We start from the raw sequence: 18,909 nt of genomic DNA, 5'->3' as shown, positions 1-18,909 counted from the left end.
CCAGTAAGGTGTGAGGTGTTGTACTTGGCAGCCTATCTTAGATCTGCCCATTATGCGGGGACACAGTTGGGCCAGCATATTGGGAACAGAGAACACTACAAAAGCGGGCACATTGGTGAATGAGGCCAGAGCTGGTGAGCCGATTGGCCAAAGACTGCAAGTTGTACCGTATGTGCTTAAGTTGAGCCACTATTTAAAGGAAGTGGCGAACAGGCATGGAATGCTTGTATTGTTCTCTGTTCCCAATAGCCTGGCCCGAACGTGTCCCCGCATAATGGGCAGATCTAAGGTAAGCTGCCAAGTACAACATGTAACACCTTACGGGCAATGTGGTCCCGGTGTGGTTTATGAAATCCCACGGCCTTGTGGAAAGTCCTATGTAGGACAAACTGGCCGCTGCATCAATGATTGAATGAGGGAGCATGCTAAAAACATGACGACAGACTTAAATGCGCATCTGTAAGCAAAAAAAAAAGCCTGCCCTTGTCGTGCGAGATTTTATGATGTGAAGACCCCAGGCAGAAGTAAAGATAAAATTGCATGTGAGCTACTCAAAGCGTTTTACATAAAAAAGTAGTGCTTGTGTAAGTCAGACCTCTGTTGTTTTGTACGACGCGGAACTTGCTTTCTTTAGATCTTCAAAATGATTGTGTTAGCACGGATAATCGCCCTCTGTTGTCTGCCCGAAGTGGCTAGTGCACCTGCGCGTTCGGAAGAGTATATATACAGTATCCTGTTGTGTTTCGAATAAAGTTATTAGCAGCACCTGTGACATGTTTTCGTGTATCATCTGTGTATTTGTGCCTTTGCCCTACAATATGTCGTTCAGCAATCATATTGTGATTTTGACAAATAAAACCTAAAAATTTAATTTAAAGCAAATAGTATTGCATAAGGCCAAATGCTTATATAGAATCACCTGACAGCAACTACGTTTAACAATATTTAATACTTTCTAAAACAAGAAACATTCAGATGGTTTGAGCAAAAATCTACTTATGCCAAAATTATTGCCATTAATTTTATATGGCCCATTCTACCTTTCTTTCTTTTTAACCAAAATTATATATGCAGTGCAGGTGCTCCCCACACCAAAAAAATTGTCACCGTTCTTTAAAGTGCATGGTTTTGTTTCAAATGACAGCACAAGTATGCTTTGCGATTGTTAGCCAATGAAATGATTGTCAAACTTCTTGAAATCACGGACTCCTGGACAGGATAACTAGTCACATTGGGCACCCTTTCATCAGTTTTTGTCCACAAAATCAAGCAAGTAAAGATATTACCCTGAGTCTGCAACTGTTAATGCATTCTGGTTGGTAATGATAATTTTATTGTCATTGACCCAAGCCAAGCCAAGCCAAAAAAGCTCCCTTTCTGGAGCCGAGACAGGTTCCTGGATTACCCCATGGAAGGTAAGCTCGTGGGCCCTTCTCCTGTTTCAGAAAGACCTTACTGCTGGCACGTTACACGATGCAGCTTACTTTCGTCAGTGTTGGGTGAAGTGCCAGTGTTGAAGTTGTCTTTTGCGCAGAATGGCAGTTTCAGGTTTAGTGGGCTTGTAGGAAGACAAGCTCAAGATAACTTCCTGGTTTGAACAGGCTGTTTTGGTTATAATACATCAAGCTTTCTTGTGACTGCCCGCACAGGTGGTCCTTTAGTCTCGCTGTGAAGCTGACATTCAGCTGTATGCCCCAGAAGACCCGAATAATGGTCTGCTCTAGTTCACACCCTGTGAAGAATGCTCGAGTTTCCAAGCTCTTGATTTTCTATCAACACTCTTGAACTCTTGCTGCCAGTAATTTCTTCCCAGCTGTCCGAATTATCTCGAGGCCCCACGCTGACACTACCGATGCTTTCAAGTATAACTTTTCAGGATAAGGTTCCTTGCAGGAAAGGTGGCACTTACAGATTTCTATTCTGGACGCGAGTGAGACGAACCAGTAAGTCTTGGTAACAATGTTTTGTACAGAAGTTCTGTAGAAGGTATTGTCAAGGGTTCGACGAAAATACATTTAGCCAGGTAACGACTATGAAGTTGTGGTGAATGACGAAGTGCTTATCATCGTGTTAGTGACGATACAATGTTTCGTAAAACGTTTAACTCCAACAGGACTACACACAAGATGTAACCAAGACTTGCTGGTTCATTTCACTCACGTCTTGAATATCCACCTGTAAGTGCCACCTTTTTTAAACCACACTTGCAAAGCCAGGAGTCTTATCCTGAAAAGTCTTCAATTGAAGACATCAGTAGTGTCAGTGTGGGGCCTCAAGATAATTCAGCAAGCCGAGAAGAAATTGCTAACAGTACAAGTAAAAGTATGCCAACAGAAAATGAAGGGCTTGGAAGCCTATGTATTCTTCGCAAAGTGTCAGCTACAGGGTCATTGTTCACGAGTTCCCGGATGCGTAACTCCATGCCAACTTCATGCCGATGCTAAGGAAACACCAGGGCAGGCAGTTGCAAGAAAAGAAATTTAGTGCTCTAAAAAAATGCGGCGACTCAAACCATGAAAGTTATGTTTAACTTGTCTTCTTACAACTACACTGAACCTAAACATGCTGTTTTGGGTAAGGGAACAAACATCAACACTGGTGCCTTGCTTGACTCTATGAGAGTCATCTGCGCCGTGAATGGTGCCGTCAGTGCACTTCCTTCCGAAGATGAGGCCCGCACCTGCACTGTCAGTGTGCTGTACAAATTGCAGAAGCACATCCCACAAGCTTGTCTGCCTAGCAAAGAAGCTGTGTGGGGCTCCAAAACCCATAGAACCAATGAACGCAAACCCCAACCTCGGCCTTTCAACTCTCGCTTTATATTGCTGTGCAAGCAGTAAAATTGGATGCTGTTAGCAGTGTTCTGTCCTGTCACCTCCTTGCCTTTCCTATGAATTTTGTGCTAAATAAGGCTTTTTATTGGTGAAAGAGTGCTAGTTTAAGGCATAAACCAGCTCCATGGCAGTTTGCAATTAAGGAGTGCAAACATTTGCTTAAAATAGATCCACAAAGAATATTTCAAAAAGAGCACTATAAAAAACACACACGTGTATCTATCACCAAGGCCAACCCTTGTGTCTTCTATCTTAACATATTTCTCAAAACCCAAGCTCAAAACTGATATCCAGGTGCAAGCTCTCCATATCATATTACCTTGTCAATGATGAAGCAAAGTACGCTGGTGCCTGGATGTTGTGGGACCAACTCAGGTGTGGAGATCAGCACTGATCAGCAACACAGCACAGTCTGCTTACACTTTCTCTGCAGGCCCAGCCATACCTGCATTAATACAAGTGGGCTTTGTGTCACGTGAGTATAATATAAAAAGTGACACCATGAACAAAGCAATCCTTGTTCGGTATACATATGAAAAAATGCAGATATTCTCCATATAGCAAGCTTCACTTTGAGTAACAAATCCTGCACTATAAGAAAAATATGATGCATGAGCCATCTATGCAAGAAAATTAATTGAAGATCCGTTTTTTGTCTCCCTCCTCCTTGTGTATAGTGGCAGTAAGGTTAAGTAAACTAGGCCAGACAGCCACATAGTGTAAGCAAAGGTGGTCACTTGGTGGGCCAATTATGATACCATAGCACGACATGCATTCTGCCGGCACTGTAATGTTAAAGCACCCATAAGCCTAGCAGCATTACCCAATAGGGCTAACCAATAAGTGTCCCCAGCAGCATAACTCGGCATGTCTACCAGGAGGCTTTCATTACACTTTGACAACTATCCTCCTACGGCTTGAACCCAATTTTTGTCAACAGAAGTCAAGCTTTAAGCATCTGCACAAGGGCACTTTAAACAGTACCACAATAGCTTCCCACCTAATCCCACCTTTAAAATAACATTTGTATGTTCAGTACCATGTGTAGAACCAATCAAATTGTTCTGCAATCAAGTAAGCATCCCCTTTTCATACACGCAAATATCAGCAACACTAGTACTGCCATATGGGCATTTTGTATACAAAAACACCAAGCGCAAGAGCTGAAGCTTGGGCAAGTTGGTAACAGTTCATTTTGATGGTGTCCATGGCACACACATGCCAAAAGAATAAGTGACAGGCAGACACTGAAAAAGAACTGTCCTCTTTCACACTCTGTGTGTCCCTTAGTGCCTTGGAATGTGTGAGCTGTGATTGCCACCATCTGCCTGTCCCTTATCTCCTTAGAAAGTGTGCACTGTGAATAGCATGGAAAGGAACATAAGAGACTAGATAATGCTACAATATATAAAAGAAAACATGCTCTCTGATGCAACACGTCTTTAAGCAACTTAATTTTCAACCAACATCCTAAGCCTGCCGCGCTTAAAAAACTCACTGAAGTTGCTGTGTAAGACAACAGCTTGCTTTTACAAAAAATAGAGTGAAACTTATTCTATTGTTTTTGCAAACTGGTGCTTCAGTACTGTGAAAAGGTGATATTATTGAAAACCAGCTTAATTTTTGTGTAATAAAAAGCCTACAGTCAGCTACAGAGATCAGGCTTGACATAAATCTGCCAGTCAACACGGTAAATCAATATTTCCATGACTGTTGAGGTAAAAAGAATCGCTGACCAATTCCCAACACACTATACATGTTTTGGAGAAGACAGTGCTTTTCTACTGCAAGCATTTAACAGAGCCCCAGTGAATACAGTATGAGATAACTTATTGCAGGACATTTCAAACAGATCCTCTTTATGGCATTTTAGGGACTTGGGTAATGAGGGGTAAGTGCAATGACATCTCTGAGCACCTCAAAGACAACACTGGTGATTACATGGCAACACAACTGCTGACATGCAAGATAACTTTCGGGCAGTGTTGTCTCATGCCACATCAATCAGACAAAACTTTAAAGGGACACTTAAGGGAAAAATAATTATTTGAGCTGCATTATTGAATTACTCTTCCGCAAACCCAGAAAAACTGCAGTTATCCAAAAGTAGAGGCATGATAAGCTATAAAATACACAAGAACGATATACAGGTGGTGAAACCACAATAAAGTTCCCACACCTGCTGGCTGTCTGCTAAGGCCTAGTTAATTTGTTTTTCGCAAAAATTGACTATATTGCATTCTAAATGAGGCAAGAACTGAACTTAGCAATTTTGGAGCAAGTGTACTGAACCGCAACAGCCAAAATATACGAAAATACTCTGGCATGCATGATGTCCTCCAACGTACGATGTTTCGCAGCAAAATTTGGCAGGAAATGCCACTTTAACCTTCATTTCCTTTTTGAAATAAATAACCTCTCATCACAAAACTAACACAAAAAGAAAGAATACATGATGCGTCTAAACTGATTCAGTGTCTCCCTTTAGTATTCCTTTAAAGCCAAATGCGTAAGTTTATTCTGTGAGCTATGTCTCCGGAGTCATTTTGTACACATTCAAACCTATTATTTTTGGCCTTGCTTAAAGTGCCTTTGTATGTCATGCAACATGAAACTGAAAAACAGGATTCACTGTAAAGGGAGAAATGAATGGGACTCGCCTAGCGTGACGTATCTGCACAGGCTTAAGAGAAAAGTGACTTCATGGTCTAAATTAAAAATTAAAATAAAATCACACTTTGGTGGGTCTCACGTTATAGTACTACCCAAAATCTTGACAAGTGCTTATTCAGTCTGTACTTATCCCAAAAGCTTGGTAATGACATACGCCCCTTTTGCACTAATGGTGTCTGCGCCAAAGGGGCTAAGGCTAAATGTTAGGTAGCCACACACATTTTAACAGTGAAATTCAAGTGCATTATGACTTTTGTCTGCCACTTTTAATAACATGTAACGGTCGATATAGCGCATTATGATCTAATTATTGTAGGTCAGCATGGCCTGAGCACGGCGTGCCTAAACACTACTGTTAGGTGAGAAAGTATTGTTTCTGGTACTCTTTCGGGAAGCAGCCTATGCCTTATTCAGAACAAAAACCTTGTTTCCCTGAGAATATCAGACAATCGCATATTTCAAATTGACCATTTGAAATGCACACAAAGAACAGCATGGTTTTGAGGGTCCCACTAACTATTGAAACGCAGATCATCCAAGTTCAGCAGTCAACATCATAACTAAGCTTGTAGAAGTGCATATTAGCAAGTTGACAGAATAATAAGGAGAAGGTGAGAGAGATGGTCCCAACTATAAGAGAAGCAATAGCAGAGTTCAAGCTCTCTCCCATGTCAAATGCGGAAGGGCAAAGCATACCCAGCTTTCGGTTACACTCTCACCTGCGACCACTGCACCAGGCTGACTGACATGCGTAACCAGCAGTTTGTGATACCACATGATCAAACCTGCAATTTATGGGACATCAGAGATCAGCTTCAACCTTGATGCTATGCTGCTCTAGGGATGTATTATGAACTGACTACATTTAAATGTTATGCTTCATGGTTTGTTGCAAGCTTCAGGAATTTACTTATTCATTTATAAACATACCTCATAGGCTCCAGCTGGAGTACTGCATAAGGTGGTAGGTAAAACATTGTGAGCCAAATAAAGAACATACAATAAAACAAGTAAAAAAAGAAATAAATACTCTTTCACACTGTGGTTTCTTATTTGACAGCTAGCTTATAAAAGTGAGCAGAAACGTGTTCATGCTGGTAGTGCTTTAGAAGAATAAATAATAAGACATTAAATAGAAAATTCAAACACTTTCAAGCCACCTTTCGTGGTTTTTTCTTTCAACATCCCTTTAGGAATGGGATTTATGAACAGCCCCCCCCCCCCCCAAGAAAAAGAGAAAAAAGTGTAATACATGATTTTTGACTACTTAGAGAAATAAATCTAGGAACACAGACTCTGTGCAGGCATGTATGTAAGTAATTAAGTGCAGTAATATTTGCAATAACTTGCAATGCCCGTCTGCTTTCGTCAGGCAACTCATAACAAGACATAAAAGGATATGTGTGCCTCAAAACACAGTTCCTAAAAAAATACGTCACTATACAGTCAGTAAGTAGCTAATCATGCATATCTACTCAAGCCCCCAATTATACTTGACTCAGAGGAGGCTACTTAGGTATAGTGATTAAAGTGAAGGTAGGCGATATTTTAAAATATACAGTTCTTGAATATTATGTCGAAACTGGAAGTTATGAATATGGCATCTAAAGCAAAAGTGTTGTACGTTATGCCAAACCTACCAGCCTGTGAACTTTATATTTTGTAAAAATCCTAGACACAATGCTGTGTTGGAAAGTCAGCATGTATTTTCTTAAAGTTTTCTCTCAGCGCCTACATTGTTCAATAGAGACACTTTATTAACCATTAACTTGGAACAGCAGAAACTGACAACATGGTTTTTAGACCAGTGTGCTTTTTGCAGTGTTTTGCTGTTGCCGATTTAGCCGGCTTTACGAACTTATCTCAATAAGCTCGTTTAATACGGGTGTCACACAGTGCACTTTTCATTGCGATCAAGCCCAATCCGAATCAAATTTCTCACTTGTGATTGGCTCTTTTGTACAAGCTGCGCGAGGAAGCCAATTGCAGTAGCTAATTTTGATCTGAATCGGGCTTGGTAGGAAGTGCCCCTCTGGTATACTCGTTAGGGATTTTGCATTGCTAATAAAGCAGCACAAGTGCCATCACAATTTATTGTTTTACATGCAATTTTGCAATCTCATAACACCCCATTTTTCAAGATTCTTACAACATATTCCCAATAGAATTTCATTCTCATAACTCAATGCAACAATAGTAAAATTGTAGAACGAGTCCAAATTCGTAAATCTCACCAAAAGATTCAAGACCGATGGCACGTACAAATTATACCAACAGAACCTAGAACTCATAAGTGGCAGTGACTGTTTTGTACACACCTTGTCAAAGCAATCAGATCAGATTCCTTGTCGGGCTGCTCAGACTGCATTTTGCCACAGGCTCCCATGTGGTGCAGCGATGCCTCCGTCTCACGAAATCGTGACATCCCTAAACAATAAGAAATGTTCAGTTTATTGCAATCACTGCTGAAACTGCAAACTTGTGATTTAAGAACACCGCGTTAAATTGTGAAAAGACCTCAGCTAGCTACATGGTTGTGCAAATATCTCATTCTGACATCACGGGCAGTTATTTAACCTGTCAAATGCACGAAGACATACAGAACACTCAACACAAGAAACACAGGTTGTCTTGACTATATATAAGCAGAAAAATTTGCATACAAGCTAAAATGTGCTCATGAGTCAGACAGAGCAATCTGGTGCCGTCTCGCGCAGATGTTAGCTGTGAAGACAACACGTCAACGTACTTCTAGAAATATATATACCATTTCTTGCTGAGAAATTAGGTACAGAAGCAGTGACATTCGCAGCATCAATTTTTGTGCCCGTTCAGACTAAACGATACTCGGCGCTAGTGTATTTCATAACAGAAAGCAAAGAAACAATATATGAAGCTCTTGGCAACATCCTATACTTGTTTGAGGGTAATTTTCATAAAACGTTTTGCTAAATGTGTACTACGGCATTATTAACAAACATTAGGAAATCACTTTTATAATTTTTGTTGCTGTACTAATCATCTTGTGCTCCGCCTAACAATGCACACTACACGAACTATAAAAATGCGCCAAGCGCCGGACTTACCTTTCGAGACATATTCGCAAACGCTCCTTCGTGTCAGGTCCGGCGGCATCGACTGCACGAACGGTCCTTCCAGCATAAACACTGTTAAATTGCGGATGAACGTAATAGTACAATTTCCAACACATTCTTCCGTGCACTGTGAACCGCTGCGAGATCGGCGAGAGTACCAGAGGCTGCTAATGAGCCGGGAACAAAGAGCGCGAATGGACCGAAATACGATGACCAACAACGCCGCACCGCACGAAAGATACATCTAGCTAGCAGCGTTACACAGGCCCAGGGGCTTAGCGATCGCTGATGCGCACAAAAAAGAGCACATTTTCTCTCGACAAAGCGTAAATATGATTAAACTACCACATCGACCGTCCGCAAGGAAAATATTCATGCAGCGCTCACATACCGACAGCCCAACGTTTCTAGACTGGTAACATTTTGACAGCCGAACACGGGAAAATTATGTCATTTCGTCAAGATAGAGGCACCGGAAGCTTTGCAAGAGCCGGATAAACGTCATGGCGGCCATATTGTTTACATCGTCGTCTACCGTTTTGTCGTCTCAGGCAACGTTGGTCTCTGGCTCCTCGGCACGGTGCTCCACGGTAATCGTGATCGCATGGATGGTGGCGGCTGGTATTCACGTGTTATGCGAGTGATGCGGCGTGTTTCAACAACGTTTCGTTTTACATCGAGGACAGCAACCTGCGGAGCAGCCGTATCAACCAGTCAGGGCCGTTAAATCGCAGCATATCGTGGTTTGGTTTGTGAATGTTTGTCAATTCAACAAGGTGTTCGTGTTTTAATGCGGCGTTATCGACGACGCATTTGGTGTCGAGTGGCGTCGTCGACGCACTTTGTTCTGGCTTGTGTGCCGTTTTGCGCATGTGTATAGTTCATGAAGAGTGCCGTCTGTGCATCGGACGCTGCTGCCACGCCGGCTCGATTTGCGTTCTAGCCAACGCGCGAGAACGTCCGCACTGTCTGTCGCGAGTGCTTTCGGACACTGCTTGTGTTCTGTGTGTGTGTGGTGTGTGTGCGTGTGTGTGCATGCGTGCGTGCGTGCGTGCGCGCGTCTGATATGCGTCGTTATTGTGTCAGCGATTTGCAAAAGTGTTTTTTAATTTGTTTCCGGCGTGCGCGAACGCCAGGATATGCTGCATGGTCGTCATTTAACGACCCTGCTTGAATGTAGGGACATTGACATTTTGGTCGTTTCGAGGTCAGCTTTTAACGCATCGCAAGCGTTGCCTTGCTCTCAACCATCACTGCACGAACTACTTAGTTATTTCTACGTTAATTTCAAATTCAGTTTTGTGTAGTATATACACAGATAATGCTCCGTTGCTACGCTAAACTCGTATTTGCCGCTGTTAGCGGCAAATACGAGGTTTTTTACTACGTCAAGCTCTCTCAGCATACAGTGCACAAGTTGTGAAAGACTTAGTGCAAATAATTTTTCAAGCAGCAATTGGGCAAAATGTGCTTACCGTATGACAGCATTAGTGATTGATGGTTATGTAATTTCGTTATTTTTTTCTGTCAAAGTACGATAGATTTTGGCTGCTATTTTGGCCATTTATTCACCAATTTATTTACACTGAGCTTGTGGTTCTTTTATTTTTTACATGTGGGCATGCATGGCCAGTTTATGCCTGCCTGCTACAGTTTGGCATAAACAGGCACTAACAACCTCTTAAAATATGGGCAATAAAAAGTGACTAGCTAATTTGATAGTCTTGTGGGGGCTGTGACATAATTACTAACGCGAACAAGACTAACGGAAAAAAGGTGCGATAGGACAGAGTGCTCTGTCCTGTCCCACCTTTTTTCCCGTTGTTCGCACTAGTCACAGCAACTGCATCAACACCAACTAACTCAACTTTCTTCGTGAATTACTCGTCTTGTGGGGGGGCACACTTAGCTGTTTGGAAATTGTGCAGCTTGAAATTTCTGCATTGCTACCTCTGACTGACAGCTCTGACGCAAGCAATATGATTAGGCTGTGACAAAGCACGTGCATCTTCTGTTACTGATAAAACTGCATGCAATAAAATCATTTGCCAACTCGTCCGTGTTGGATGTGTTTTCAGTGAGCTATAATCGCATTGCCAGCTTCTTTTATTCTGCATAAAAACAAACCTATAGCATTTTTTTCCGAAACTGTGAAGGTACTCAACCCTATATTGCAATTAAAGCGTCGGGTGATCCACTCTGAACAAGGGACGTACTCTCGGACAACACCTTTTGGCTATATCACTGTCAGTGCGCGCTTATTGGCTGGTTGAGCAATGCGTCACACGAATGCAATAGTATTGCCGTAAGTGATTATCCGAGAATATGTCCCGAAGTGAAAATCATTGCATCATTAGGACTGACATGAGCTTTGATGGGGATGTGTGTGTCCATTATATGAAATTGCAGAAATTCAACACTGGAGCTCTTATTCACTCTGCAGCTTATGCTGCTATATGTGGCACAATGGTTCGACGTCGTCATACAGCACATTGATTATGTCCTTGCATGTGCTACAAACGATTCATCATAAAATCTTGCTGTCATTCACGAGCTTTTGTATACACTACGACTTAGGCGCATGTACTTTGTATGCAATTCGTAGTCATCGGCCAAGATCTCGTTGCTCATATGACTACAGTGCGTACACATCACACGCTATCTCGCACACCTCGTACAGAATCTCGTTAGGTTGGCGCAGCACATCGCACACATCTCGCACATGCGTACATCTCGCACATGCATTCGCATAGCACCTCGCATAGATCTTGTACACTTCGTGAAGTCTACGCAGCTCATGCGTACAGATCTCGCACATTTTCTACGATATCTCGTTGAATGTGCGTAGCACATCGCACACTTCTTGTCAAATCTGTGCGATATGCATACATCTCGCACATTTCTCGCACAATTCGCGTACAAATTTTTCATTAGGGTAACTAGAACGCCTATGTATTTTGTCCCACACTTTGACAAATAATTCCTCGAAACTGATGTCATCCTGGAAATTCATTGTAAGTGATGATTTCTTTCAATCTCACCGGCTACAATTCGTAAATTTCAATATGTGGCATAAAATAAATAATTAAGAATTTGATAAGTTAATTAGTGTTAATAATTTGAATATGCGTTTTAATTTTTCGTGAAGGTAATTTCCGCTTCTTTGAATAACCCCAGCTCAAGGACAAGAATTATGCTATCTGCTGCAGGCAAGTTTTAAAAATTCTGAAAATGTAAAAAAATGATCACCCTGTGTTTGATGGAGTCAACTTGAGGAGATATCCATTGACGATGTTAGAGAGATGTTCGTAGCAAATTCGAAGAAAAAAACCAGCGCAACACTTCCCGCAATTAATGACGTGCGGGGATAATAGAATCACACCTCCTGAATTACAGCTGTGGGTCGCAAGTGGATGTCCGCTTGTGAAGTTTGTTTTTAAGTTGAATACGCAGTCATTATTTTGAAGAAAAAAAAAGAGCCCTGCAATAGACAGCGGACCTATTGTTTTCGAGTATTTTGGAATGCCGAATAGTGAACGATCTTCGTCAAATATGGAACATAAAAAGTTAACTTATGACTACAACAATGGGAGGTAAAGAAAACAAATAAATATGCCAATTTCACCCGAAGTCCGATGCATTGACAGCGATAGAAATGTTTAGTGTTGCGCTCGAACTTCCCAGACGGTGTTCTAACTACATGGAGTTGAGACATCTTGGCGCCACGCAGCGCGCAAAACAAGTGCTGATTGGAAGATAGAAGAGCGCCCTGGCAGCTACCAAGCGTCTCAGAACGCTGACTTGATTGGGAGCACCGCCAGTAGGGTTGCAAGAGTCGCGCTTCGATGGGGCACGAGGTAAGAGCGACGTGCAATGCCTCCCGCGTTATTGGGTACCCAGTGAAACTATAGGTAAGGCTAGCTTGACATTTACTGTCGTTTCCGCTCAAACCAGTGCCTAGACACGTGGACTTACCAGGCACGCTATAGTGGGCTTACAGTGTGCCTGCGTGCACAAGGCTCGTGCCAGCAGCGGAAGCCAGAACGCTGGCCTGGCGACATCACCGAGCCGATTGAGGGGAGCGCTGACGTGTGCGTCGACTTCGATACGACGTTTTTTTTTTCGGCGGCCAAACGCCCTTCGCGTTTCTGGAAACCCTCTGAGCCCCCGCGCGCGAGAGGCTCATGCGCCGTCGATATCGGAGCAGCACGACGACGCCGACGGCGGCACCAACGGACACAGCGCGAAGGCGCGTCGAGATCCCGTGTGATTGCTATTGCAATGAAAATAATAGAGGCTTATTCAGATAGCGCCCACGTTAAACGCTTCGCCTTTTTTTTTCTAGAGCTTTATGCATTTTAACCAAGTCACTTTCAATCGAAGCCACACCGAGACGAAGTGTGGTTGTTATTGCTGCTGTTTATGTATTATTATTATTAGTAGTAGTAGTAGTAGTAGTAGTAGTAGTAGAGGTAGTAGTAGTAGTAGCATTGCATAGGTTTGCTCGTGACATATCAGAACTTTCACTTTGCAAGAGCGAGATGACGAAAACAACGAAAACCAAATAGTACGTTGCGTGTTTTTTTTTTTTTTTTGCGCGCGCAGAAAGTCGCCTCCGCCATCTCGCACTGGGCATTACGCTTCCCGTTATACTGTCTCCTGTAGCGTCGGCACTAGAATACTGCAATGGATCGTGTGTGATGCGACATCAAATTTGGTAAGCGAAACGAAGAGAATACCATGCTAATTTTTTTGTGTTCTTTTTCTCACCAATAACACCAAAAATACTAACAGCATCTATTGTATATAAATATTATACAATAGGTGCTTCTAATAGCTTTGGTATCAATATTTTTGTATCTATGTTAGGGACATATTATATGCCTAAAATGCATATGAACAACGATTATTATCAATATAATATATTTTTCCTAATTAACAACGTTCTTTTTGAGCTATATTACTTTTTCTCCTTCTAGCGCCAGATTAGTGACCTATATCCGCTGTAGTGGGTTGAGCCTTAGGGTTTTATTAGGCAGAAAACCAATTCGAAAAAAACGAAGACCGTTCGCAGCGCTCCGAACGACGCCCTTTGTCAACGGCCTGTCATACGGCTTAGGAACTGTTCGGCGAAAACTACGAGGAGTTGCAGTGCTTACGGATGGCAGAGCCGTTGCGAAAGAAGGCAAACAAAGATAAAGGCACGCCGGCGTCCTCTTCCACGGCGGCGGCCGCGCCTCTAGGCGCCATCACGTCGTCCAGCTTCACGACACGGTGCCTGACAAGACGCCGACGAGCTCTGCTGTCACAAGAGGGGCTCGTAGTGGAGCTGTTGAGTGGCATCGCACCGGCCACTCGGCTTCGCCGGCGCAACCGCCCTCCCTGTGCGGGAAGCAACGGCCAAGACAGCGGCCCCTGCGCGGCTGACCTCACGCCGGGCCGCTCGCTTCACGGGGTTCCTGGAGGTTCAGGTATCCGCACGTGGAGCAGTACGGGTCGACCGGTTCCAAGCCTAAGTCCGGTGGCACTCGGAAACGGCGACGATGCCGCTGACGGGGCCGAGCAGTCCGGGCACACGCAGAGGCGCTAGCGAGGGCCGGCGGTGAATCACATAAGCAATACATACAGGGAAAGCGCCAACACCAACTTTTTAGATTAGCAGCAATAAAACATCAGCCCTCGTCTCGCATTGTGTCTTGTTGTTCCACGTGATTCTCCATGCCGAAAGTCGTGATGGTTTCCAGTGTCGCGCTGAAAACACCTCTGCAGCAGTTAAAGCTACTCGTCAAATGTATTTCCACAAGAAAGGCTCATTTTGGTAACGCGCTCGCCTTGCAGGTTACCACAACTTGAGTGCGTAAATGTTCCCCATATATGAGTTCGCCACAGCATCGCTTGCAACCAGTGCTTAAGGTCAGTGGCGGGCGAGCGAGAGTGGTCCGGTCGCACCTCCATTTTTAAGGAGGGCCTCGTTCGTCTCTCAGTAGGACACGTGTAACACGGCGGCTCCCATCCGACAAGCGCCCGAGGTGATTTTATTACCAGTTTTGCCCTAATTGTGTGGGGCGATTCAATCTCTCCAATTTTTTGATTAATGACTTAATCATGGCATTTTTTTCAGTGGTGTTGGCTTTTTATGGTCGTATTTAACAAAATTTTAGACCCTCGGTTTCCGTTCTTCTCGTGCACCTAAATAAATAAATAAATAAATATATAAAAGAAAGAAAAACGATGACCGTTATGGCATATCTTTTTACTGAGGTTTCGTCGGAGGACCAGCCTTCGTCGGAAAAAAATATATATGCCATAACTTTCGGATTTCTTCTTTTTGAATGTTATACCTTCGGGTATGTCGCGAAGCCCTTCGTCTTGTGTGAATATATATAATACCGCGTTTTCAAAGTTAGGCTTTAGGGAATTTTTAAAAATCGCCTGTGACAGGTAGCATAATTATTATCGTTGAGCTGGGTTATTCGAAGATGCGCACATTAGTAGCACGAGAAATCGAACCACATATTACACTAGTTAACAAGATTGAGTAATGAACTTCTTAGTTAATTACCTTACGCCACTTATTGCAATTTACGAATTGTAGCCGGTGAGTTTGCAAGACGCATCCACTTGAAATGAATTTCCAGGATGAGACCAGTTTCGTGATAACATTTCCCAAAGTTTGGGACGAAATATATGGGCGTTCCAGTTACTTTTAGTACTTCAATGTATAAAACAGCAATTTTAAAAAAGTAAGGGGAACAACAGTGCATTCTTACGGTGAGTGTGATGGCGCATATCTCTAAACTGTTGTCATTCTGGAAATTCATTCCAAGTCGACACGACTGACAAGTTCAGCCGCTACAATTAATAAATTGCAATATGTGTCATCAAGTAATTAACAAGGAAAATATTTAGTAAATTTTTGGTAATTAGTTGAATATGTGTTTCGATTTCTCGTGCTACTATTGTCCGCCTCTTCGAATAACCCAGCTCCACGATATATAGGAATTATGCTACCTGCCACAGGCGATTTTTACATGTTCCGTAAAGCTTAATTTTGAACACCCTGTATAGTGCTCAACCTAGCTAAAAAATAAACTGTCTGACATGTGTTCGAACGCTTTGAAAACCGATGGCAGCAAAAAGTACTAGTCGACTGCTCACTTTAAAAACTATGGGGAAGGAAAGCAACCTCTATGTGTTCCTTCAGGTTCTGTTTGTGATCTTTTGCAGCGTGCAGAGGGTTACTTTAGAGCGAATGAGTCCAAGTTTACCAGCGGAGAAGTGACTGTTGAATCATTACAGGCAGCTGTAGCTGAGAAGCTTTGCGCTATCATCGAACTGCCTAAGTGACATAATGTGATCGAGAAGCTTCTTCACGAGTTATTTCTTTGCAGACTGCGGTCTGCCTCGGAGCAGATATGCAGAAGTTAGGAAAATGTGGCTCGGGGAAGAGCGTCCGAATGTGGGCGACTGTGTCAAAAATATCATAATGTAGTGTGAAAAGCATTGCAATAATTGTATATTGACCTGTCAACGTCGAATATTGAAATATACATTATCTCGTCGGTTGTTCACTACAGCTGAAAACAACGCAAACATGGCCTGGGTAACTGTTTTAGCATCCCTTTCCTTGTACTGCAGTCAGGGACCGTTTATCTTCGTCGAAGTCGATCTGTATCAATCATTTCGAGCACGGGTAAATCAGTAGCCACGTTATAAAGCAATTACATCCACGCTTATAAACGATGCGTGGCAGTGTTTGATACTTAGTCAGCCTAAAGACATCCTGTGTGATACACAAGCATCGGATTTGTTTTGCATGTAGAGCGGGTGGCGCACAGTTATCTAGCTGAGCAAGATACGTTTTTTTCTGGACTTCACAGTGCCCAGTGCACAACCATCGTGCCGTTCTTCTCTGCAGTAAGCCTAGAAAAACCCGAGGAAGAGCTGCTGGCGTTTTTCGCAACGCGTCGAATAGCTGCGAGTTAGCTACGAGGGCAAAACAGTCAATCTAAAGAAACCCGAGATTCACGTAGGTCTACAACGCATAAAATACTTAAAAGAGGTGTAATGTTGCTTAATTATGCACGTTGTTAAGCAGTTTAGTATAGTCGCTGGAGAGCTTCCAAACGAGCAGAAAACTTAGCGGGAAAGAGAACAAAGGAAAGGACGGCCGCTCGAACGCCCGTCCTGTCGTTGGTCTCGCTTTGTGCAATTTGGTGCCTGTAAGAATCATCCCATCGTACTTTCCTGTACTGCTTCGCAGCCATATTAGATGCACCATCTAAGAGACGATTACATGTGTTGATTTGGGATAATATAAACCGCTGAAACGAAACTAAATATCTGAGCTGCTGCCACCCGAGTGACGCGTTCGACCATATCTGGCAACAACATCACAATGTCGCCTTCGCGCGCTCCGGCGGTAGCCGTACATTCCAGGTTCCAGTGACCTTACGTATGTACAATTAAAGCCCCTCAATGTCTAAAAGTAGCGCCAACCACGTCCCTCTTCCGTTCCACGATACCACTCGGCGCGGCCAGCGCGGCACCCTCTCGAAAGTTCCCAATGAAGATTTCAGGCCGGGCGCGCGCCGCCCCCGTCGCCGCGGGTGACGCCGAAGAGGGGCTTTATGTACAATTCACTTACCAGTGTTGCCAAATGTCGCCGAGCAAAAGTAGCTAGACGGAAACGTGAAAGTAGCTAGCAGTAGCTAAAAAATCCAGGAAAAAGCTTAAAGTATATAAAAAATTTTCAAGCGCTTTTTCTAACATTTCCTGGGTATAAAACGCACTTAATGGCAGCTGTATTTTCGTCATATTCACTTTCCATTCTCTCCTGCGCGTCCCAGTATTGCCGGTAATGGAGGTGTTCCTTCTGCTGTTTCACGATAAGGCAAGACGTAGTGCACTTCCCATCGCAGTCATGGTGAGACGTCAGCGTTGATTGGTTGATTAAGTTTCGAGTTTTAACTTCCCAGGAAAGTGAGAGGACACGACAGACGCCGCAGTGGTGATCTCTGGACAAACACGGAACGCCAGGCTTTTACCCATATGCACCCAAAGCACATCGCACGGCTGTGCTTGATTTTCACGTTGATCGGAACGCGGTAGCCGCCGCTGGGAATCGGACCCGTGACCTCGTGCTCAGCAGCAGGCAATGAGCCACGACAGCTGGTAAGGTGGATTGCTGAGACTTTTTTGTGCATTATTGTTTCTTGTAGAATTTTCAGCACGTCTGCAATTACAAACATCCGCCCAATCCGTCCACAATAGACAACCGTGCTGCTTCCATGCAGTGCGTCGCAGAGGCCTTAAAAGAAGAAAACGAGGAATCGCGCTTGTTCCGCCCTGTGTGGCATGCGCCAATTATTGCAGTCATCATCATTACCATTGGAATGCCACCGTGGGACGACACGCACCATTCAGCGCGCAGTGACTAACCTTTTCTCGTTCTACGCAAGCAAGGCAGCGGCGCATGCTCCTGAACCATCGTGGCCTGCCGAGAACCACAGGCACCGTCCATAAGGCCATGTACAAGGACCACTGCGGCGCGGGGCGTGCCTGCTGCCGTATATAGCAGCGGCGTTGGAAGCTATCCCGGATTCCTCCACAATGTCCAGGTGAGCCTAAGAAAGTTGACCCGAGTGCTGATGCGAGGCACTTCCAAACATTGCCCTCTTCTTTGCTGGAGGACATTTTGCTGGCGGACGGTATTCTAGGCCCGGCGGCAGTGCGCGTCGTCTTGCACGTCTCGAGCCAGTCTGTGGACCACGGATACCGCGGACATTAATTTTTTGTTGCAGCCTTGGCATAGGGGGTTGGCATCAAGTGGTGCTCATTACATGCGCATCTTCCACCAACGCAACGTATTAAGGCAATTTCAGACGGCTCTACTAGAAGAAATTCATATTTTTTTGCCGGTTTCATGGTCCACAGATTTTTTTTATTGCTCAAGTCGGTAGATCAACATCGCTAAATTTAAGTGCGCCTTGTATCGTGGTGGTGTAGTAGCACTGCACCCTGGCAGGAAAAACTTTGGTATCACTTAGGTTTCTACCACTTTTTTTTCTTTGTTTGGGGAAGGGAGAAGTGTAAACATAGCGTATGTAATGAAAAATAAATTTGGTTTATCCTTGCGCCGAATTTTTTTCTATCTATATGGTAATCCTTTTAGGGTGAATATGGTACTGTCAAGGTCGCAACTAGTGATGGGCGAACTTGGTGAATAAGTTCTGCTTGCAAAACAGTGTTTGGGCTGGCGCTCGGGTCTTAGAGCTCATTCACATCGGCGACTCGCAAAGGTCGCG

Source organism: Dermacentor silvarum, chromosome 1 (assembly GCF_013339745.2).
Source record: "Dermacentor silvarum isolate Dsil-2018 chromosome 1, BIME_Dsil_1.4, whole genome shotgun sequence".
NCBI classification, from domain to species: Eukaryota; Metazoa; Arthropoda; class Arachnida; order Ixodida; family Ixodidae; genus Dermacentor; species Dermacentor silvarum.
Note: the sequence above shows the minus strand (reverse complement) of the source record.